Here is a 25,586-nt window from a genome sequence, read left to right on the forward strand (position 1 = left end):
AGGCGCGGCATGAGCGGGAGGAGTCTGGTGATTAGGATTTTGGCGAGTATTTTGTCCAGATATATTAAGGAGATCGGCCTGTATGAGGCACAGTCTTCGTGTGTTTTTCCTGTTGTATGAAGGAGAATCATGTTCGCCTGACGAAGGGTTGAAGGCAGTGTTCCAGACTCTGTTGCTTCTTCATACACCTGTAGTAGGAGCGGGACCAGAAGTTGGGCATGGGCCTTGTAAAATTCAGCTATCAGACCGGCAGGCCCTGGGGCTTTGGTGTTGGGGAGACACTTGATCGCTGTGAGGATTTCTGCGAGGCTGATAGGGGTAGTCAATGGTTCTCTCAGCTCGTTGTCCATCCAATATAGTTCAATGTTGTCTAGGTATTGGGAGAGTTCTGTGGGGTTAGCTGCGTATTTGGTGCTGTAAAGTTCTTGGTAATATATGCGAAATGTTTCGACGATTTCTTCTTCTGTGTAGTCCCCTTGTTGGTTTTGTATCCTTTCCACTTGAGTGAGTTTCCTCTCAGCCGCTATTAGTCGTGCTAGTAAGGTGCCAGGTTTCTGGCTTTCGCCATATTGGTGGATTTTATGGCCTCGGGATAGGAACTTTATTTCCCTTTCTGTTATTGATCTGAAGTTATCGAGTTCTTCTAAAGAGCAGCCAGGGAGCAGCGGTCTTTCCATTGGGTGTGTTTTCATTCCCATTCTTTCACTTTGGCTTTGTTGGAGGTTAATTCCCTTCTGATGAGCTTCAATATACCTTGTTCTTCCGCTAAGCATATTCCTCTAATGTAGCATTTCATTGTCTCCCAGAGCGTGCCGGCGGACGTGACTGATGGTTGGTTTATCTCCAAGAAGGATGTTATTTCTTTACGCAATTCGTCTGCAAAGACTTGATCTTGCAAGAATCCATGTTTGAACCTCCATTGCGATCTGTTTTTCCTGTTGTTGTCTGGGTTACATTCAAGGGTGATGGTGGAGTGATCTGAGAAGGTCCTCGGATGGATTTGGCATTGAACCCATTGGAATTGGGCCCGTGTAGATACTAGGAAGTAGTCCAAACGTGAGTCTGTATTGTGGACCCATGAATGGAAGGAGTAATCATGGGTTTCCCAGTGGGTATGTCTCCAGATGTCTCTGAGATTGTAGGCGTTGCAGATTTCCTGAATCTGGAGGCTGGCCTTGGAAGGTGAGGTCTTCACACTCTGTGATTTGTCTTTGTGGGGGTCTAGTGGGGTGTTTAGGTCCCCACCCTAAATAATTGTGGCTGATCCTGTGGTTGCCAGGGGCGCAATCACCCAGTCGAAATTGTTAGGGCTATCAGAGTTCAGCCTGTATGAGTTCACAAGAACGACTTCTTTTCCATCTAGGATTCCACGTAAGAGGAGTGCTCTGCCCTTCGTGTCTTTTTCTGAGGATATTAATCTGAATTTTACTCTTACTTATTAAGATGGCAACTACTCTTGCAAATGAAGAGTATGATGAAAAGTACCTGTGACATCCCCAGTCACGAGTCCAGCTGTTTTAAGAGCTGGGGAGGAGGTGAGTTTCTAGGATCAGGGCCACATCTATCTTGTGTCTCCGGAGGTATTGAGATATTTTTCACGTTTTAGCTGGTTGATTGCCCCCTCTAATGTTCCATGTAGCTAAGTTAACCATAGGCGTGTGATGACTTCACTCTTCTGGATTTGTTCTGTGTTCCTAGTGGTTGTGGTGATTTTGGCATTTTTCCTCCACTGTCTGCTGGGTAATGGTGGATGGTTATGCTGGCGGAGCTTGGGATGGTCGGCTCCATGTGGCCCGAGGTGGAGGGCAAGGGTAGAACTGAAGGGCTGGTGTCGGTACTGCTTCCTGTGCTGCCCCATAACTGTATGTAACTTCCCACCCTCACACAGGCAACCCCCAAGTTGCCTGTAAATATACCCTCCCTTTTAGTCATGTTAAAATAGAGTACTGTGCTTGGGGCACTAGCACCTGCGCGAAAGCCACGGCTCCCGTTTAGGTCAATTCTGTTGCTGTGTTCCGGTGTGATATCTGCTTTACAGGAGAACAGCGGTGGGTGAATGCATCTACGCGTCGCGGCAGATTTCTTCTAGCTCAATCCCTTCTCGTGATCCCTGCAAGTTTTCTGGTTTTCTGCAGCCAACTCCGTCGAGGAAGGAGTTTGCCTCTTCAGGTGAATTGAAAAAATTGCGTTTTCCCAAACTTTGCTGGATATAGCATGGCGTAACTCATATGATTGACTTACAGACATCGTTTGACACCTGCAAAAGATCTTCTCAATGTTTGCACCGCCGGAGAGAAGTCAAGATAAAGCTGGATGCTGTCTTAGTCGTATTGCAGGTCTCCCTTTTCTCTTGCCAGTCGCAATACAGTGGGGCTCATTCCGAGTTGGCGGTAAGGGTTAAAGGTCACTGGTAAGGAACCTGGTGCTGGTAAACCCTTACCGCCCAATTCAGAGTTCCCTTAGTAGGACCCGCAAAGGACGTGTGACCACACGTCTTTTGCGGGTCCTGCTAAGGGACCAGGGCGCTAATAACGGGCCTGTAATTTACAGGCCCGTGATTAGAGCCTTGCCCATTCCCATTGAGCCCTATTGGGGCTCAAATGGGAATGGGGAATGGTTGGTTGAATGGGGACTTACTGGGTCTGCACTGGTAGGAATGTCCCGGTAAGTCCCCATTCAACCAGACCGGGCACGGACCCGGGTTTGGAGGCAGCCATGGCGCTAATAGTGCCATGGCAACCGCCAAACTCGGAATGAGGCCCAGTGTCTCTATCTTTGTAATTGAGGAGCCGGGCAATGATTGGGCGTGGAGTTGCACTTGGAATGGGCCGGCCGGAGGGCACTCTGTGGGCTCTTTCCACTACGAAGAGTTGGGACAGGGCTGTGGCTCCAAATATTTCTGTGCATAGTTTCTCCACAAACTCCTCCATCTTCTCAGGGAGTTGTCTTTCTCTTATTACAACCAATCTAATATTGTTGCGGCATGAGCGGCCTTCAAGGTCTTCGTTTTTGGCTATAACTGTCTTCATCTGGGTTTCTAGTGATGAGACCCTGGCTGCGAGTGGGGTTGCACCGTCTTCTAGGTCCGATACCCTTTGTTCGGCTGTGTCTAGCCTATCGCCGTGCTTGTCAAGGCTGTGTTGTAAAAGGTCTACTTTGGACGATAGTGTATCGAGTTTGGAGTCTAGGTTACCTACTCCTGCTTTCAGATCCAGTAAGATTTCCCTGATGTCTACGGAAGCAGGAAGGGTCTCGTCATCTTATCCTTCTTCCATGATTGGGGGATCACTTTGGTCAGTCATTTTGGGGGTTTTACTCGTGGTTTCTGAGTCGAAGTTCAGCTTCCTTTGGGACTTGTCTGTTTTCCCCATCTCTTCTTGGTTGTGTATCAGGTTGGATGGGTGAGGAGGATTTGAGCTGGTGGGGGAGGTCCACCATGTCTGCGTTCGGGCAGGGGGCCATATGTTGCGGTGGTATTTAGGGGAATTCGTGGCCGGGTCCGAGGCCAGGTGTGGGTTGGTTTATGGTCTCTTACTTCGCAGTTGTTTGTTACAGTTGATTGCTCCGGACTGGGCGTAGGTGAGGGTCTATCTCTTCTGCTGTTCTGTAAAGGGTGTTCGCAGGCGGATTCTGCAGTGATTTGGTCTGGCTGGTTATTTGTTAGGTAGAGTTCCAATGGATCTCACCCTTTGTCTCGCAGGGGGATCCGGCCCAAGGGATATGTCTTGTCTTTGGCTTTTGCGGGAAGTTTTTGGGATCTGTGCTCCTTCTTATGCTGGGTTCTTCCGGTGCAGCGTTCCCGATCTCCAAGGTTTTAGAGGGGTGCTGATTGGTGCCCTGCTATCTCCTGGGGAAGGTAATTGTCCTGTTTTGCAGCGGCCGGGGGTCTCCTCAGAGACCGTTCTGTGTCAGTGATTAGGTCCCGGGCTCGTCCCAGCTTGATGCAGTAGGGTGCCTGTTTGCGGGTCCCTCTGTGGATGCCTTGGGGCCTCATTAGGACCCTGGCGGAGAGGGTATTACGCCAGCGTAGTGCATGGCGTACCTCTCCGCCATACTACGAGTTCCCGTAGCGCCATGGAGGTTTTCTCCGCCTGGTTTTACCAGCCAGAGAAAACCATGGCGCTACGGGACCTCGTTGTTAATTACGCCACCGTATTTTACGGTGGCGTAATTAACTCCTTCCCCACTCCCATTATACCCTATGGGGCGAAAATGGGAATGGGGAAGGGCAGAATGGGGATTGGGGATTTACCGCTCCGCCGAGGTCGGAATGGGGCGGTAAATCCGCCAACCCCCATGGCGCTATCGGCGGCTTTCCGCCATGCTTCGCGGTGCATTTAGCACCGCGAAGTCCGCCTGGGTCGTAATGAGGCCCTTGGTATAGTGCTCTTGGCTCGTGTGGCCTTGAGTTGTGGATCGGCCCGGTCCTGGGGGGCTCTGAGCGTCACATGGGGAACACCCGTTGCTGCTGCCAGAGAATTCATTGTTGTGGGTCTATGTCCGAGCCAAGGGGTCTGTGCACTCTGTTGGTTCTGTTTGTTGATGCTGTTGCTCCATTGAGTCGTTTCGTGGGTGCTCTATTGCCCTAGTGCATTTGCCGGTGGGTCTTCGCCGTGTCCTAATGGCTATCTGTCTCTTCTGTACTTGATGAAGTGCTCGAGACCCCCAGGCCACGGTGAAAAGCAGCCACACTGCTTTATATTTTGGGTGCCCCGTTCGCCAGGTCCGGTGCCGGTCTGCCCAGTTGGGTCTTGTTGCTAGTACTGTTCCCTGTTCCTTCTCACAAAATCTTCCTGTCGCCCCAAGGGGATCTGGTGTAAGTGGGTGGGGGGGTTAGCCACCCCACGTGATTGAGTCTATTATTGTGATCAGAGGCCCTTCTTGCGTTATTTATGGTATTGTTTTATGTGAGGGGGCGCAGGATGAAGCGGACCTGGGGTCTGGATCGCTTCGAGGAAATGGGCGGCAGGCCCTTTGTTCTCTGCATCGTGGCTGCTGGGGTGCTCCCTTTCCAGTGGGGGCCGCAGCAGGGGTATGGTTATGAATGATGGGTGATGGGGGCACCCCCATTGGTGGGCATGGCCACCCCGTCTCACCGCCGCTCTGCCCAGAGTCCCAGCTTCCAGACTACAGTGCCGCCACAGGGCAAGGGCCGTCGCCGCAGGGCAGGGAGGCTCACGCACTCACATGCTGCTCTGTATGTTGGCGCCGTGGGTTTCTGCCTCTTCTCGGATGCTTCTGGCTATGTCCCACGATCCGATGGAGGTGTCTGCTGTGAAGCCTTCTATTCGTGATCTGCTTCTGCACCGCGACCGCTGCTCCTCCTCCCCTGCTGCAGGGTCTGCCGCGGGGCTGTCGGCGCTCTTCCTTCTTGCGCAGCCCGCGGGGGAGTACACCATCCTACACGGGGCCTTTCTCTGGATCTCCAGCTAAATGCGCAACAGTGAGCCTCAGGGGGTGTTTCTGGGCCAGCGGGGAACTGCTCTTAGGTTGAGAGTGGTCTCAGCGCTACCTTCTAGGTTCCCGGCCTGTGACCCTGCTCCTCGCCCTCCTCGAGGGCAAGATGGCGTCAGCCCGCGGCGATGGGCAATCTCACCGCAGGATGGGCCTGCTCTTGCTCATTTTGGAGTGTTTGTTTGCCCCCCCGCTCCTCATTTTGGAGTGTTTGTTTGCCCCCCCGCTCTTCACAGCTGCTACTGCTGATCTTGACGGCCTTATCCGCCGAATTAAGTACAAATGCTCACTTGAGGAACACTCGGATGTCAGGATTCATTCAGGAGCCGTGGCAGCGCTCACAGGGGAGCAGCCATCGTGGTCAGCACTCTAGCACCCTCCATGTTTCTTGTGCTTTTAACCTTTCTCCCCATTGGCACTACCCCTTCTCTGCTGTCCTCGTCTATTCTTTCGCAGAGCAAGATCTGGATACCCCTGGCAGGAACAGAACCTCATTCCAACCCAGGCGTTAAGGGTTTAACAGCACCGTCGGCGCCGTTAACCCTTAACGCCTGATTTCCACCTTAACGCTTGCTTTTAGCAGGCGTTAAGTACCAAGGCGCTAAGCATCCTTAGCGCTAATTACGGCACCGTAATTTACGGTGCCATAATTAGCGCCTTCCCCACTCCCATTATGCCCTATGGGGCAAAAATGGGAATGGGGAAGGGTAAAAGGGTAAATCTTTTTTCCCATTGAGCCCTATGGGCCAAAAATGGGAATGGGGAAGGGGCCATGGTGAATGGGGATTTACCGCCCCGCCAACCTTGGAATGGTGCGGTAAATCCGCCATCCACCATGGCGGAATCCGGCATGGACCATGGTGCTAAGAGCACCATGGTCCAACGCCAGGGTTGTAATGAGGCCCAATGTGTTTTTGTACTGCACTCAGTCACCACTGTAGTAGTTTCAAAGCACTGATCCTTGTCGGTGGCGCATTGCGGACCCGCCTGGGGAAATCAGACTTTGGTCTGCAGGAAAAGAGAGCAAGAGTGAAGTGCGAGGAGAAAAGCGGGGAAGGTGGTTGCCGGCGTCAGGCGGGATTCATTCATTCATTCATGCATCCACACCTAAAATAAGAGTAGGAGTTAGAGTTTCTCAAAGTGGATGCTGCAGGTCTTCGTGAATTTCTCATTCATGCAGAATGGTGACTGCTAGCAAAGTCTGGAATCAGCTGATAAAGCTACACATGTGGGACACATGAAGCAATTAACAAGCCGAGTTGCAGCAGGAAAAGGGTGGTAGGTAGCAGGTGGCATGCGTTCTCGAGCTCAAACGTCTCTGGGGATGATAGAAGCCTACCGGGATGTCAAATTTAAAGCCTATTTAAGTGATGTTTTATTGCCTTTGGAACACTGGTACAAATTCACTTCAGCAGCCTCGCTTTTTTCCTGTGGAAGATGAGGTGTGGTTTCTATTTACCCCTGAAAAGGCTCTGATAACATTAAGTGAACTCATGAAAGAAAGCCAACGGAAGCATGAAAAAGGGCTTTGCAATTGTTACATAAGAATTCATAACTGCTAATTAGAGAATTAGTTCAAAATCCCCACAGCTGTTTAATATTACACTGCTGTAGCAACACCAGTAACTAGATGCCAGACGTTGGCACGCCCTGATACACAAACTCTGTCCTTGGACAATACTCTTATTCCTCACTGGTAATCCTCATTACACCTAGTGCTAATCTCTCTCATTGCAGAGTATACCTTTTGAGGTGTACCAACAACCAGAGCTCAGAGAGGGATAATTCCATCATCAGCCATAATCTGTCTGCTTAATTACCTATATAGTTACCAATATTTAAGAGACAAACCCACCCCATTGACAGCAGGTAGATGCCAGTGTAGATACTGTGACGAGGAAGCATCGGAGAAGGAGTAATGAAGAGAACCGGCAGATAATCAGTCCTTACCTCCACATCTATCTTTACCGTCCTAGTCCTTACTTTTGTTTCCATGCCAAAGCCCAGGTGGATATAAGCTTCACAAGGCACCATCGATCAGGCCATCCTACTGTAAAACTGGGGCAATTCTGACGAATCCTTTGGGCACTCCCAACGGATGCAGCTTGCAATAGTTTTAACTGAATGCTTTAGAGGGTTGAACCAGTTAGCTGAAGAGGGTAATGAAGAAAACTAAAATTGCATAGAGGCCTCACTGGGTCAGAGTCCTGCATACTGCAAAGCAAAGCATTCTAGTCCCTATAATTTAATCTCACCACACTCCCAATAGAGCTGCCCTAAACCTATGGAGCCAAAGTGGAAAGAAGATACAGTATGTTTATAAATCAGTCAGTTAGACACCCCCAAGAAGTCTGCCCCCTTACTTAAGGAGTAATCTCATCTAAGAACTTATCACACGGAGAAATACTTCCGTAAACAATAAAATGTGCATGCAACACATTCCATCCCTAGAAAATGAAATAAATATCATTCAACTCTCTGAGCTTGCAGATGATAAAATCACTGACAAGACAGTAACAGCTATAGGTATGCACTGAGTCCGAGAGATGAAGTGTGCCCCACTCTAACGAACAAGCACGAGGAGGGGAAACTCAAACCAAAATGAATCGTCAATTACAAGGCGAGGTATCAACAGAACAATTCTAAGTAATATGCCCACCATAACTACTTCATCAATGCCTCCTCCTCGGACTTTCGAATGCACTCAACTGCAACTCCCTAATATATGAACCGGAAGAAAACTGCTCAAACCAATCAGTAATCACCTTGAAGAAGGTAAGCATGACAAAGGAAACAACGCCCTTGATATCAAATCACAGCAAGAAAGAAATCCACAACTTGACTCTATATGAAACACAGACAGCCATCTTGACTGAGGCAGCAAAAAGCCATTGTCAGAACCTACTTGGCCCGTTCTTCCTCTGTATCCGCATGCCAGCCAGCACCACCTGTTGTCCTGCAGGAAATGAGTAACAACATCTAAGACAACATTAGGGGATCGCTAGAGCCATAGCAATTCCCTGAATAAACTAACTGCCCTGGACTTTGGATGAAAAACAAGGGAAAGCAAATCAAATCAAGCCCCATTGTTGTTTGTCCATGGTCATTCCAAGTAAGGGGGATAGGACCAGGGGTGGACTGGCCTATAGGGAACTCTGGAGATTTCCCGGTGGGCCTCTGCACCCTGGGCCTCTTTTGTGTGGTATTTCCACATTTTCTCATAGGAAAAGCATTGGGCTGGCTGGAAATGTGTCATATGGGGCCACTTTGAACGTTATTTCCAGGGCCTCTTTTAGTTCCCAGTCCAACCCTGGATAGGACCCCTGCTTATATGAGGGGTGTTCCAAAACCTGGCGCAGAGGTCGAGGAGTAGCTCATTCACCTGAAATGCTAAAGAAACCATAAGTACTTGAACACATTTCAGTTAGAACTGATGAGAAAACACTGGCCGATGAGGCATCTCCTAAAATTCAGGAATATAGTAGCCTCCTTCTTCCCAGCTGAAGATCATTTAGTCTACCTGGATACCTCTCCACCCTGAATTACGCATCTTGGCGTATGCCCCTCAAACTAAAATGGTTAAATAGGCTGCAAGTGTCTGAGGCAGGGTAGCATAGGACAGGGGACCCTAGTTATGGGTATGCTGAAATGCAACCAGCACTTGGAGAATCTTGTTTGTGAGACGGCAGAATGAAAATCTGCAGTCAGAATTCCGTGAACCTTGGCTTTTAGCATCCCAGAGCTACAACACATGGCCCACCGAGAAAAGAACCCGTAAGGGAAGAAGTAAACAAATTCATAATATCAAACTGGTTTACCCAAGTCAAAGAGGTTTTTTTATACCTGTATTAACTGGTACGTGAAAGTTGCATAAGACAGACTTGTATAAAAGTAAAAATCATTCCCCTTCTTTCTTCCTGACACTTGACATCAGTCCAGATGGAAACCCCATAAGCAGAACTTATGTATTTCTATTAAATATAGGAATTGCATCTGAGGGTATAGGTAACAAAGTTCAGTACCCATTTGAAAGGAGCAAAGGAGTTGAGTGGGAGACCGATGAGGTGGCTGGCGCAGCAAAAGGTGACATGGGGGCAGATTTTACCAATGTCCAGTAGGTTAAAGGTAATTAAGTGCTGAGGTTTGAGCAGAGAAGAAGACTCAGAAACAATGTAGTCATAATTGTGAAATGTACCATTTACACTCAACTGTTGAATGACTGTAACAATGACGTGGTTAATAGATGATGTGATGTTCATGCGCCAATTTAAATAAAGTTTTTTTCTTTTTAAAAGAGAACCTCCAAGATTGTGAGCCTGGGTGGATGGAGTTATGTGGTCGGGGGAAGAATAAAAGTGAGTTGGGAAACTAGTGTTTGGCATTGGAGGCTGTTGGAAAGATCACATCAGTGTGTTAGGGGAAGGAAGTATTAAGTAACTCAACCCTATTCAATGACAGTAGAAAAACGGGGATTTAATAGGGCTGATTAGGGGTGAACAATGGCAAGGAGAGAGAAAGAGATGTGAGCGCAAGCAGCAAATAGATGCTATCTGTCGCCAGAGAAGGAGACAAGTGTAGAGGAGCATCCAAATGCCTCTGCAGGAAGGCCCTCCCCCTTACTGCCTGTATGCTGGAAGGCTGAAACTGCACCATGCTTGACACCAGTAGTTGTGCCTATTCCACGGAGAGTGTTCGAGAAAAGATATCCATTAAGAAAGTCATACCTAATGTATCCCTGTAGAGATGACAATCTACTGGAAGAGATCCCCGAAGAAATATACAGAGAAGCTGATGACATCACACGAAAGGAGCGTGACACACTGAGAAGAGTGGCTGAAGAAGAGGATGTATGGAACTTATAGAAACTGATGACAAAATAAGGAATCGATTGAACATCCTTATGCAGAAATGAAGATTGCACGTGTCAAGAGCACTGCAGAAAATGCAAACCGTTTAATAACTGTACAGATGCAGCAACGCAAGTAGATCAAGCAATCTTAGAATCTAGCTATACGTAGTGAATGGACTGCACACAAGGCTGCCATCATATAGTGTCTGGACATCAGTGCCGTCATTTTAGTAAGTACAAATCCACAGAGAAAGAAGGATCGAGAGCTGTGTGTGTCGCAGCAAAGAATTAGCTGGAGATCGCAGACTTGAAGGGTGAAGCTGTTTGGCCTGGTGTAAAAGCTGAAGCAACCAGGAACTGGTTATCTATCCATAAAGAACAGAAACCATGAAGCATTGAATCATCTCATGTTAAGGTGCAAAGAAAGAAAACCCTGATTGCCAAGTTTATTAATTAAAGACAATTAAATGCTGCAAAACAGGCCAAAATACGGTCTCCTGTAACATGAGCCAAGGATGGAAATAGGAGTTGGGCATGCAAACCAGAACAGTGATAAGCGTGTGCCTGTACTCCCTTTTATTCCCAAAAGAAGAGAATCTACTGCAAGGCCAAGTTCAAAGACAGTCTGCATGGCAGAAGGCATGGGTGATGAGAAATGAGGGGCTAATTGGGAGGGAAGCAAATGTCATGCCCATGTCCTGGCACCTAGGTATGAGCTTACGTGCTGCTAAGGAGCCAAATGTTTCAGATATGGCACGAGCGTGCCAACCAGTTATAGAAGGTGGTATAACAAAGGGCCTTAAGGTTTGAGAGCCAATAGTATTCTGTGTACTTAATAAGTGTTGAAGATTACTTGCACTAGGGGTGTGCATAAGTTGTCCACCTGACTGTAGAGACCCAATCACAACCCGTTCCTATATAGAAAGTTTACTTAGATGTTCCCCTTAAGCCAACCGCAACACCCTGTAGGTTTCTATTATTTACCACGTAGTATGACGTCACTTATGACGAATTTTCAGTACTTAAGTGTAATTTTTAATGAAATACGTTGAGAGCTTGAGTGAACGTCCATTGATGTCTGTTGTAACTCCTTGTTTTAGACAATTGATATTAAAACAGTCGTATGAGACTTTTGCCAACTTCCTGAGTCGGTCTGATTATTTGGTGTAAGAGTTATTCTGCATCCCATCCATGCGTCACATGTTAATGATTAACGACCTTATGTTCAAGTCGTAGCAATGGCGGGCGGTTAAAAAAGACCTATCGACCTGTTGAGCTCCAGAGCGCCGGAAGATTAAACATCCTCCGCCATCTAGCCAGAAGATCACAGGGTTTCCTGTGGAGAGCTGCCAAATAGAAATCTTGCAAGAAATTGAGACGGTGGGCAGGGTACCTCTTTGACAAAATCCCTACCTGGTTTCCAAAGGTGCTTTGCGGACAAAAGGCGAAAGTGATCGGTTGGAGGGGGATACAATACTGAAGGCCTCGAGCAAAAATGACCGAAAGTGGAGTAGATTGAGGGGAATGGCAAATTAAGGCAACAGGGTTATGGTCATTTTAAAAAGTAACGAAAAAGTAACAGGACTAACGGGAAATTGTGTATGAGGAAAAGAAATAGTGCCTAACAAATCCTGATTCAAGGGAGTTCTAGAAGAACTAGTCTTATACTCCAGTCAGAATCTCTAGGAGACGTATGAACAGGTTCTTATAAGAAGACAGGTTAAACTCTGTTATAGAGTATTGAATAGAGTATTGATTAGAGGCAAAGAGGAAAAAGGGTGATCACCAAAGTTTTAAATATGAAGAGTCGACTAGTCTGTCTGTTTGTGTATTTGTGTTGAATTAAGGTGCAGAGGAGCGACACAGACAGTTGTGAAGGAACTAAGAGAATAAGTCAAGAAGTTACATTGTCTATCTAGGAAAGTGGTTGATACCAACATAGAGGTAGAAAGAGGCTTGAGCGGCGATTGTTGGAGCATGCTCATATTTGTTGTTTTTGGTGAAGATAGTTTTATAAGATCTAGTATTGACAGTCAATTGAGACTTGTTACAATGGGAGATGTCACTCCTCTGATGCATTTATGTAAGACATTGCCAAACACATGCCCAAGCTCAAACAGTATAGTGCGGAATGGGTGAAAGGTACAGCAGATAAGATGTTCATGCCATGACCACTTGGGGGTCGCTGTCAAAAGCAGTATTGCAACACATAACACATACTTGCACGCTGTGTTCAAGGGGAAGAAGCTGGAGAAAAGGTTAGCTATTTTAGAGCTTTGGAAAATGTATCAGGAAGAGAGGGAGGATCCGCCACCTGAAGAGTGGATGCTTAGTCAATGCAATGAGGAAGGTGTCCTTGCCTGAAGTGAAAGGCATTGATATGGAAGACGTAGTGTTATATCCATTAAAGGAACTGAAGGCGATGGCAGGGTATAGTAACCGATGTACGAACCGCCTACTAATAGCAGTGATGATAGCCCAGAGGGAAGTAAGAGAATAGAGTAGATCTTTAAGATCATACAAGATAGGATAGCTCAGTGGCAACATGCTCACCTTGGAAACAAGATGACACAACGCAACACCGGTTCGATCTCCCGGTCCACGCTTAGAAACGTCTGGGTGTTAAGTGCTTTATAAGTAGGCAACTAAGACATATTCCTGTAACAGCGCCTCGACGCCCCCGGACTGTGTGAGCGCTTTAAAAACAAAAACAAAAAAAAGATACGGTAGAGAAAAGTGAGCGATCAAATATATCAACAGAAATAGAACAAGAGATTAAAAGATGTAAAGGAGAGAAAGGTAAAGCTGACGAGGTAAAGCTCGTACAGAATGAATGGATGGGAGGGCAGATATTACTCAAGCTAGATGCAAAAAGCATTGAGGAAGTAAGACAAAGAGAAGATAAAGACAGAAAAGACAGGGAACGGAAAAAAGATTGAAGAAAGACAAGCATAAGAGAAAGAGCAAGGAGCGACGAGAACAGATGTATCAGGAGGAAGAGAATAAGCAAGAACGGGCAGAGGAGCAAAAGAAATATGACAACAGGCAGAGAGCAATTGAAGATAAGAACAGACAAGAAAAGAAGAGAGAAGATGAAGAAGCACAGAAATTAAGGGACAAGAGAATACAGAGAAGAGGAAGAAAGGAGAGCAGAAGTAAGGAGAGAATTAAAAGAGAGGCAAGAAAGCGAAGAGAATTAGATGAAGAATTAGAATGTAAGAGGAGACAATGGGAGCTTGATATTAACCGCATTCAAAATGAGCTAATGGAACTAAGTCCAACAATACGATGGGACAGAATAGAAGAGTTTCTTCCTATGAAGAAGGCAATGTCAAGAGCCTCTAAAGAAGCGTTAGATGAAGAGAATATGGACATAGGAAGCATCGGAGATAGGATTGTTGAGGCGTATCAAGAATTAAGGAAGGTAGCAAATCGTGAAGCCGAGGGAAGATATCATTCCCTAGTATTTCAATTACAAAACAAAGAAGAAACTCTATTTCTTCTATAAAGTATAGAGCCTTGTCCTTGAGCAGGCTGAATCTAGACCAGGGTGAAGGGGATGAGAGTCACACTAGCATGTCAGACGAGGAAAGAGAATCATTCTGTGGGGAAGAGGGAGGAGGTGCATGTGCCCCAGAGGGAAGCCTGCAGATTGACAAGGAAGTAAGATGGTCTGGTCTAGAGCAGCCTAAGGAAAGGACACCAGATCCCATACTATATGCAGAACGTCCCAGAGGACAATCGTATAGCGAGAAGGGAGAATCACCTCCATATGTGAGCAGGTTAAGATCATTGCCAGGAAGGAGAAGGTCAGAGATCATTGTCCTTGTCCCTATCATGGACAGGCAGACGATGGAAGCGTATTGCGGGTTCGGGTTTACATATTTTCCCGTATTGGAAAAAGGGGGAGCAAGACTGCAGTATATTCCATGGCCACAGATGGATAAGGATAATTTAAGATGCAAACTGCCCAGTTTGACATCGGTTGTGGGAAAATGGATTTACGAATTAGAAAAAATGACAGGAGGATCTAAGTTGGCCATTGGGGACATTGGGTGTCTTCTGGCAGTCATTTTTGGGGAAAGAGTTGATGACATATGGAGGAGAGCAGGCTATTCAAGTGTGACAGCACAGAACACAGTGCACAATGGAGCACTGTTTAATAATTGTAGGGCAGACGTGTGGAGGGCTCTCAGGGTGCAGTATCCTGACACGTCAGATATGGGTGCATCACTGTCGGCTATTACAGGAGAAAAACAAGAAGAAAGATGAGGCTAGGAAAACTGGGGAAGCTAAATTAGTTAAGAAGAAATTAGCAAAATATGCCATAGAAGGGGCGGCATTGACTAGCGGAGAAGGACTGGGAATACAGCAAGCAGTGGGTACATCGCAGGCAAATAATCAGCACCCGATGGACCAAGGAGGGAATGGGTTCATGCCACGAGGTAGATGTATGGGATATAGAGGGAGGGGTGGATTCCAAAGCAATCAAGGTGGGTTTCAAAACACACAGAATGAGAATCAGAATGTGCAAGGAGGATTTAACCAAGGGGGACTAGTCAGACAGTCTCCCCCTTTATGTTGGACCTGTCGGATGACAGGGAACATTGCACGCCTATGTGGGAGCCATGAAAATGTACAGAATGGATAATTCACTAGAGGGGGGACAGCTTATCCTCCACCATATAGCACACAAACTAGGGAAGGTTTTGCCCAAGACCAGACAGTGTATCTGACACAAGCACCACAAATGCAACAAGCACAGCAATCACAGCAAGTACAAATGAATCCACGCAAGGGCAGTCGCAACATTCCCCCATGCAGACACAGCAGTATGCAAACACGGGACAATTATTGACACCTAGAATAGGAGGTGCCACTGTAGTGGGAGGGAATCCTTTCACAAGTACAGGGGTATGCATATACCCACAATAAGACAGCTCATAGAATGACTTGATGTGTTCAGTACTATCTGTGACACCAGGCCCCCAAGAGGAACCAAGGGTCGATGTGACAACAGGAGGCACATCTTTTTCTTTTCTAGTAGACACTGGTGCTACACATTCATGTATATGAGAGGGAAAATACCCAATGTCGGGAATTGTCATGATTGCTCAAGGTTTCTCTGGAGCTACAAGTCGAATTCCTTTTACTGTTGAATTACCAGTCTCTGTAGGAGAGTGTGACATGTCTGTTCCATTATGTTATTTACGGCAGACACCAGTTAACATTTTGGGAAGAAAGATATTGGATGACAAAACTTAACGCAATTAATTTATTTTACTGAAGAAGGGATAGTGTGTTCCACTCCTGGGATACACTACATGAATGTGGCTGAATTTATACTGTCGTTCACAGGGGAAGTGGCTCTGCAAGGTGTTCCAGTTGAGCCAGAGATTTTCCTTTATGGGATGAGCATTCTATTAACATGGTTGCATGGCTTAGGGGGAAAGATTGGGAGAATACCTGACAAATGTGTGTTTAGACCACAGATACCTATGGGCGAAGAGGGGACCAGACAATCCCTATAGAACTAGAAGCAGACATAGTACGAAGGGAAATGGCAATGCTCAAAGGAATGGACGATGAGGGTAAACCATGGAGGACAGTGATAGCTATCGAAGAATGGTATAGACTGACTGACATAACTGACAACAATATGTTTAGAGATGACCCAACAGACGATGAAGTAGTGGTCTTTATGAGCATCACATACTGGATAAGGATAGAGAAAAGGGAAGTCCCACAGAGAATGGCTATAGTGCGACAGAGGACAGCATTTTTTGATGAAGACTTGGAGAAGGTACAAGTGTCTTATGGACCACAGGCCCTTATGATGTAGGTTTATTGAAGGGGATAGGAGAAGTTAAAATAAAGGTGAAGCCAGGGGCAATTTCACCTCAAGCAAGACGGTACCCCATGTATCGAGAGGCTGATGAGGGTATATTCAAGACTATATCAGCACTGACGGAACAAGGTATTTTGATACTGTCAGAATCATTGTGCACCACCACAGTGTATCCTCTGAAAAAATCAAAGGGAGGGCGGTGGAGATTCATACAAGATATGAGACCGATTAACCAGATTGTAGAGGCAGAGTTTCCTTTACTTCCTAACCCGGCAACGATACTATGAAATATCCCGGTAGAAGCACAATATTTCACTGTGATTGATTTGAAAAATGTGTTTTTCTCAATCCCGTTGCACAAGGACTCACAAGACTTGACTTCATTTATGCTCTGTCAGACTCGTCTGAAACATACTCGTTTTCCCCAAGGGTACTGTGAGTCTCCATCTATCTTTAACAGAGTCCTCCAGATGGACCTAGGCAATATTGATTTGAAAACTGCAGTGATACAATACATAGATGACATTTTAATTTGTATCACTACAGAAGATGAGAGCAGACAAGACTCGATTCGATTAATGACTATCCTAGCTGACAAGGGATACAAGGTAAAGAAGGAAAAATTGCAGTACTGCCAAGAAGCAGTGGTGTACATAGGACAGTTGATTTCACATGAGGGAAAGAAGGTGACACCTGAAAGGGCTGAGGCACTTATGAAAATCGCAAAACTGCACACGGTAAAGCAGATGCAACAGTTTTGGGGATTATGTAATTGTGTTAGAGCCTCGATTACAGTTCATACACAAGACCCATTTTGCAGGCTTTAAAAAAAGGCACAGGTAGATACAGTCACAATAGAATGGACTGAGGAAATGGAGGAAGGATATGAAAAGTTGAAAAAAGCAATTTGTACAGCTCCTGTTTTGGGAATCCCCAATTATGCTGAGAAGTTTTTCTTATTTTTGCATACAAATGGGACAGTCATGACTGCAGTGCTTACACAGAGGACCACATTAGGGTACAGGCCTCTAGCGTATTACAGTGGGATTCTAGACCTAGTTATGAAAGGACACTTTCCTTGCGAACAGTCAGTGGCAGCCACCACATTCACAATTGAGAAGTCTGCACGCATTGTAAAGGGTTGTTCTATGTCTCTTTTTGTGGAGCATGCTGTTTGCCATTTTAGAGAAACCCAAAGTTACATTGACTTCTCAGAGAGCTCCTGCTTACGAAGTGATGATTTTGAACCCACTGATTAAAATTGTCAGATGTAAAATAGTGAATTCTGCCACGTTTATAGCTGAGCCAGTGACAGAGAGTGACCATGTGCATGCTTGTGCAAACTACGTTCAGTTCTATGATATACCTTGCATCAAAGAGAGCGCTTTATCAGGAGGGGAAATTCTCTTTATTGATGGTTCTTGGAAAATTGATAAAATTAGTTTAGAAAGGCATTCTGGTGCAGCTGTAGTGAGGCATAGAGCAAATAGCGAATATGAAGTCTCACTTTTCGGCACAAGCAGCAGAATTTGTAGCACTCATTGTCACGCTCGAGAATCACGTAGGGCAGGTGATGGTATACAGTGACTCCGCCTATGTGATTTCAACTGTACATGCGGGGTTAGCACGTTGGATAAGGAGGGGCTACCTCCGAGCAGATGGCACTCCAGTGCAGCACGCATCTTCATTGGACAGGCTTATTAATGCACTATAACTCCCAGTCGCCATAGCGGTCGTTAAATGTGCTGCTCATACTAAACGAACAGACTTCATTTCTTGCTGCGGGAATGACGCTACAGACGCAGAAGCCAAGAGGGTTGCATATTCTCCAGATATTTCAAGTTTTGATACCCCCTAATATAAAAGAGAAGGTAGTCACAGTTATGGTGTTGCAAGAAGGGTTTAATAAATTGCCAATGACCCAATTAATGGAGATTGAAGGAAGTGCACCACACGAAGAGCAGGAATTATGGAAACGAAGAGGGTGCTCCTCATCCCCACAGAAGCATTATGGCAACAGGACAGCACTGAAAAGCCATTGATGCCAGTAGCATTATTAAAGATTGTGCTTAAACACCCGCATTATCCCACACATGTAACTAGGGAAAGTCTTGCTGTGACAATTGCGGAAGACTGGTTTATTCCAAATGTGTTAGAACACATTGCATTTTATGTAGTAAATTGTATCGTATGTCAAATGATTACTGCTGATCATACACTGAAAACAATCAGAGGAGTAATTCCTCGACCAAATGGTCCTTTTCAGATTTTACATATTGACTATGTTAATATGCTGCAAGTGTGTAGTGGATACAGGTATTTGATACTGGCAGTGTGTCCCTTCTCCAGGTGGATCGAAGCAGGTCCGTGTACACACCCTGATCACAGTTTTTAGTATGTGAAGTATTTCCAAGATGCGGTGTGTGTCAAGTGCTGAGATCCGATAATGGGCCACATTTCGTCAATTAAATATTTGAACAGATAGGGCTGTTATTGAACATTAAATATAGATTTTCTTCTACTTATCACCCGCAAGCAAACCGGTTATGTGAGAGACTCAATGGCCTCCTTAAAGAAAGGATTGCCAAGATTAAGCTAACTTTGAAGAAGGGATGAGTAATCAGCCTGGTTCAGACCATCACCTCACCCCCCATGAGCTAGTAACAGGGAGGCGAATGAGAATGCCTCTTACTCTTCCATCGAGGAGTAGAAGTAATGCCCAGAGTACAACAAAAATGTTAGGAAATTAATTGAATTAATATTTGACATGTATGACATCTAGCATCGCTCTTATTTCAGATCAACTCAAGCATCAAGGAGGACAGTCTCAGAACACAGATGAAAACCATTCACCAGCCGGATCAAATGAACTATTATCGGCACCTAAACTATTTATTGGAGACACTATATTAATTAAAAATGTTACCCGAACATGGCATGAGCTACGATTCCATGGCCCCTTTATCATTGAAAACATAACCCCATCAGCAGTAAATGTTCAAGGCAGGGGAGCGTGGCTTCACTTAATGACACTAAACGATATACGGGTGAGACTATACCTCCCACCATTGCCGATTCAGAAGCAACACAAGAAGAAGCATTTCAGCATGTGCAGACTCGATCGATGACGAGCAATAAGCACAATAAAGCTACTAGTTGATAAATGCAGATTTGCATTTGGACGGTGACTCCCCTTGGACACGCCTTATAGATATTATAGCAGGCGTGCAGTTCTTTGCTAGAGTCACAGCAATCTTTGAAAATGAACTTTAGAGAAATGCTGATGTATCACAATTATGCGTAAACGACAACACAACACTTGATTAAAAATTGGAAACGAGAGCAGTACCACGACTTGTTTCTTACTGAGCATTTATTTAGCTAGCCCTATGGTCCTCTCAGACAGTGATGTGCATCGTCTTGTGCTTGCTATTTTGTATTTATCCTTCAAGCTTATCCTGCTCTTGTCAGAAGAAACGTGGACTTTCGAACTTTTGTACAGGATCCTAAAAATGGGTCAGTAATAAGAAGACTGTTATTCGCAATAATTGAACATGTGTTGCAGCTTTAGGAGTAAAGTGTTTTTTTCCTTAATAACTGAAGCAAAAATGAGGAATGTTGAAGCTAGTACGATTTCAGAGAATGAGCAAGCCCAAGAACTTCCAGAATGGCACAAGTGGTGGGGATGAATATGTTGGTTTGTGATATACATATCCACAATTATGCTTTGTGTTTTTCTGTTTCTTCTGATTTGCCTTTTCTATTTCATTGATCCAAACAAAGCAGATCTCCCTTTAATCCTTCCAACTCCAGGAACTGCTGTTGATTTGCCCATTACAGACGAGACAAACCCCCTTGTGTTTTCTTCCTGTAATAAAGCTGCTTTAGAGTTGTTTCATTGTGCTGAAACCATTCTGTTAGGGAGACACAAGAAAAGCACAGAGGAAGATAATGATGGAATAAACACATATATAGATAGTACAGCACACTTGGGTAATAACATGTGGTACCAGCACATGAAAAAGGAGGTATAGAGAACATCTAAGGAGGGTTGCTATTTATGTCCCCTCATACCTTATGCTTTAGAGATCATTGCCTGACGCACCTTGCATTCTGCATGACAAGAGGACAGTTCCAGGGTCAAACAGCATCCATAGTGTGGATGAATAAGGTGACAAATCAAAGAGAAGATAATTATGTGCAAGATTTGAAGACAAGAGAGAGGCCAGAAACAAGGCATCTAGTAATAAGATATGAACAGCCTGGAATGAGTGGAGCAGGAATCAGGATTGAAGAAAACAAGATGCTAAATTGCCCAGGTAAGAATGAAGAAGAAATACGGATATGTTGGGAAAGAGGACAACTACACATTAAAGGAAAAGTACTCACTAATGAAGGGTGGGCTGATGGATTGGTTTAATGCAAAGCATCACAATGTTGCACGGGTCAAATGTCAGGTTCTGGAAGTGATTGAAGACAAAGGGCAACATCGAGACAAAAAGAAAATAAGACAACAAACAAAGGGAAGCCTTTTGGATAGACAGATTAGACAAAATGATGCCCAACGGCATGAAAAAAGATTGGTATCTTAACTGTTTTCTGTATGTCATGATGCATGCCTCCAGACATCAGGATCAGACCAGCCTTCCCCAGTTGCAGGGTCCCATGGGGACCTTTAAGGCCCCAAAACGTTGTCTGAAGACTTCCTGGAGTCAGTCCTGGCACCGCTGGCGCCAGGCTCATATTATTTCCTCATGTGAACAAGGATTCAGTGGACATGGAGGCACACATAGCCCAGTCTGGAGGAACTGAGCCATACAGTCTAGCTTCCAGGGTCTGGCTGGGCTTGGGACTACTTTACCTGGGACTACTTGTTCTAGGCTATAGAAACCACACCCAAAGGACAGAACAAGCTTTGCGTTATTCTGCGCTCCTGCAGCGTAACGCTCACCGTGTCTGCTCAGCTCCAGTTACCCGGTCTTCAGCCACGCCTCAGGAACCACAGACGACCAGCACCTGTCAGAGAAAAGGAAAGGAAAGAGAGAACAAGCAGAAGAACAGCAGTTGTATTCTTACCTGAGAAGCTGTCCATCCGAAAAGGCCTTCTCTTCTGCTGTTCTCGGGAACCACCGCAGCTGCAGAAAGAACAAGAAAGGAGAGCTAATACTCACCCGGAGGCTACAGTCTTCCAGCAATCCATCAAAGCGGTTCACGCGATCGCCACTCCGGAGTCACACCGCACCTGCAGAATAGAAAAAGAAACATCAGGTTAGTCGCGCAAGAAAAAAAGAACAATTTCTAAATACATTTCTGCGCTGCGCTCTCGCGCTAAAACTCACCTGCCAGAATACTGCGCAGCTTCGTAGTGAGGAGTCTAATTCTTCATCTGGCACCTCCAAAACCGCACCTGCAAAGGAATAAGCACAATATTGAAAACTTTGGCAACAAAAGAACACTTGAGCAAAACTGATACCAAGAATCGATTGGTACAAAGACTTACCTACGGAGTCACAGCTGTTCAGGACTCCTCTACAGGCCGCAGGATCAGTGACGCAACTAGATCTAGAGAAAAGCCTATGAACATTAACGCGCCCCTGCATTGAGACGCAGGACGGAGAGTCCACCATTAAAACACCCATACATGCCAACATTGTGTCATATACCTGGGAGGGAGATTTCCCCAAGGAAATCGGGAGACATGCATTTTCCCATAGGAATGCATTGGGGCTAAGGATATTTTAGGCAGGAGAGCATGAAAAATAGCAATATTTTTCACTGAAAAATCGGGACTCTCCCGCCTAAATCGGGAGGGTTGGTGTGGTGTCACGTGTCATCCGCTGGGGCACGTGCGGATGTACGAGGCAGAGGCAGGGCCTCGGGCCGATGCTCGCGCTGATACACGGTGCGCGGGGGCGGCGCAGTACACAAGACGCGACCACTTTCTTGGTTGCTTAAACCCGGACTGGCGTTACCCCGCCAGTTCCGGTGATACCTTTATTTATATTCTTCGCGCGCTGTGTCACGTGACTCTGTCCGTCCGGACACGTGACACCACATTCCTCCCCAACTTGGAGGCAAATTTACTACGGCTAACAACAACACAATTCACTATGGTTAACAACAGCACTAATGCTCAGTCTTACTTCTGAACAGGTAGGTGTCTCTGCTTCAGTCTTTTACGACGTATTCTATCCACCACGTATTCTGGAGGCGGGATGACGGCTTGGGTCTTTCTCTCAGATTGTATCGGGTGTTTCTCTCCCGGGGTGGCTCTTCGGTGACAACCTCCGCTTCTATCTCTTCTTCTTGCGGTGCCTCTGCGCTCCGCTGTGGTGTGAGTCTTTGGGGTGTGCGTGTTACTTCTCTTCTCTGGGGTGACGGGTATTCTTCCCACATTTCTTGGGGCACTTTCCTGAAGTGGGAGACGTTCCTGGTTACGGTTTCTTCTCCTCGGGTTGCTGTGATCATGCTATGGTTGGTGGTCTTGACAGTCCATGGGCGAACTTCGAAGTTGAGGGACATTTTCTTTGGCGGTGCCCGGTTCCTGACGAGGACTGTATCACCTGGATTTAGTTCTCTGTGGTAGGCTCGTCTGGCGATGCTTTCTCGTTCATTGTGTCTTTCTCGCTTTGCATCCATCTCGAGGATGTCTGGATCTGGCGTTGTCCAGTTGGGGTGCACCGGTAGTTCCGCCTGTATAGGCACTCCAAACATGAGGGCGGCTGGGCTGACTCCGGTGGCTGAGTGAGGGGTTTGCCGGTGTGTTCTCAGAAACCGATACACAGTCTTCAACCAAGGGTGTCCTTGTTCTTTGGCAATCCTGATGACTTTGTTCAGTGACCCCATGAAGCGTTCAGCGTCACCATTTGCCTGAGGCCATCTTGGGGTAATGCGTTGATGCTTGACGTTTACTTCCTTGAAAAATTCACACAGCTCTTGACTGGTGAATGATGGCCCGTTGTCACTTTTTATTTTCCTCGGGATCCCATGTGTTTGGCGAACATTTTCTCTAGTGTGAGGATGGTGGTCTCGGCGTTGGTCGAAGCTACATGTTCCACTTCGGGGTATCTGCTAAATTCATCAATTACTACTAGCAGGTATCCTTCCCCTGCGATGGTGCAATGGTCCATGCTAATGGCGTCCCACCGTTTTTGGCTTCGTGGGGCGTTGCTGATTGGTTCTGGGTTTGCTGGTCTCCGTGATGCTTGGCAGGCTGCGCAAGACTCTACGAGCTCGGTTATCCTCTGGTGCATGTTTGGCATCCACATTCTGGATTTTAGGTAAGCTGTTGACTTGACGATCCCTTGATGTCCACTGTGGGCCAGCTTGAGCGCTCTTTCTTCTAGGGATTCTGGTAGTATGATTCGGTGTCCCTTCAATATCACTCCTTCTGGGGCTACTGAGAGTTCGTGTCTAATACCGAACAGGGCCCTGAGTTTGGCTTGGGCTGTGGCTGTTCGGTGAGTCATTGACATGAGGTAGTTTTTCCAATTTCCTGATTGGATGGCAGCGGTCGTGTGTTGCAGGACGGTGTCTTCTTCTGTTTCTTGCACTACTTCCTGCAGTGTCAGGGCTCGCGGTCGGGCACACGCTATTACATGACAGACGTGCTCGTCTGTTTCTGTTGCATGGTGTTGCTCTTTGTCTGTGGCCGGCCGCGGATGGCGGGACAGGTAGTCTGCCGGGTTGTCTGATCCTGGGCGGTATTCTACCTCGATGTTATAAGGTTGCAGTTGCAGCATCCACTTCTCTATGTGGGCTGGAGGATGCGGGGCAGAGCCCCGGAATATCGGGATTAGGGGCTTATGGTCGGAGAAGACCTTTGCTTGTTTTCCTAGCAGGTATACTTTGAAATGGCGACACCCCCACAGGATTGCCAGGGCCTCTATTTCGATGTGCGCGTAGTTCAGTTCGGGTTTCGTGAGGGCTCTACTGGCAAATGCGATTGGGAATATTCTGCCATCTCTATCTGTTTGGGTCAGCACTGCTCCCAGGCCAACCGGGCTGGCGTCGACGAGAAGCTCGGTCTGTCGATCTATGTTGAAAAACGCCATGGTGGTGGAAGCGGACAGGGTGTCTTTTATTAGTTGGAACGCCTGTTGGTGTGTCTCCGTCCACTCCCACTTTTGGTCCTTCTTGGTTAGTTCCCTGAGTGGGCTCGCAATGCTTGCGAGATCAGGAATGAAGCGTGAACAGTAGGTGGCCATCCCCATGAAACTTCTCACTTCCGAGGCGGATTGTGGTGGTTCAAATTCTTTTATGTCCTGTACCTTGGACGGGTCAGGGGATACACCTGCTGCGCTGAATATGTATCCGAAGAAACATAGTTCCTTTTTGTTGAATTCGCATTTTTCTGCGTTGAGGGTCAGGATTGCATCTTCGAGCCTCTTTAGAACCACTGCTAAGCGTCGATGGTGTTCGTCCTTGTTCGATGCGTATACTAGGATATCATCGCTGATGTTGGTGGTCCCTTCGAGCCCTGTGACGACTTTGCGGATTTCGTGCTGGAACACTTCCGCAGCAGACGATATCCCAAAGTTGAGTCTCTTGTACCTCATCAGGCCAAGGTGGGACGAAAATGTAATGTATCTGGATTCTTTGGATAGTTTCAGCTGGTGATAGCCAGACCTTCCCATCCTGGTCGCCAGTGTGATGTTCTCATCCGCTGGGGCACGTGCGGATGTACGAGGCAGAGGCAGGGCCTCGGGCCGATGCTCGCGCTGATACGCGGTGCGCGGGGGCGGCGCAGTACACAAGACGCGACCACTTTCTTGGTTGCTTAAACCCGGACTGGCGTTACCCCGCCAGTTCCGGTGATACCTTTATTTCTATTCTTCGCGCGCTGTGTCACGTGACTCTGTCCGTCCGGACACGTGACACCACATTGAACATCACAGTTGGCATGTATGAACACCTAAGGTGAGGCATAAACACAGAGGGGAGCGCGAGGAGGCTAAAGGAGGTGGGAGTCTTGCCTGTCCAACGCAGCAGGTTAACATCTCCATTCAACATTCTAGGCAAACGCCCACTCGTGAAAGAAGTAGTGCGACAGAGAAGGACACGTGCAGACGTTCATCGCTCAGCTTCATGCGATGCCCCCGTGGAGACCAGGTGAGCGTAACACTGTAGCTATGATAAATGTTCCTTGGTCTATGGACTTTGGAGTCCAGTGAAAAAATTATGCACAAAATGAAGAATATGAACATGGTTCTAACAGGACCTGCATGTATAGTACATAGATCACTATAAAGACTGTTTCCATTCAAATCATCTTTATATCATCCAGATTAGGCCTTTGAATTAAACAACAGATGAATATGAGCTTGAGAATTTGAGAAGTATATAGGAGTTAGAGCTAACTCTGCCAGTATTAGCACATTCACCTAAGCTAGATGCCATGAAACATAATATGCACAACGGTACGGTGTAGACATA

The sequence above is a fragment of the Ambystoma mexicanum genome, chromosome 8 (genome assembly GCF_040938575.1).
Source record: "Ambystoma mexicanum isolate Mex_15411 chromosome 8, UKY_AmexF1_1, whole genome shotgun sequence".
Taxonomy (NCBI): Eukaryota; Metazoa; Chordata; class Amphibia; order Caudata; family Ambystomatidae; genus Ambystoma; species Ambystoma mexicanum.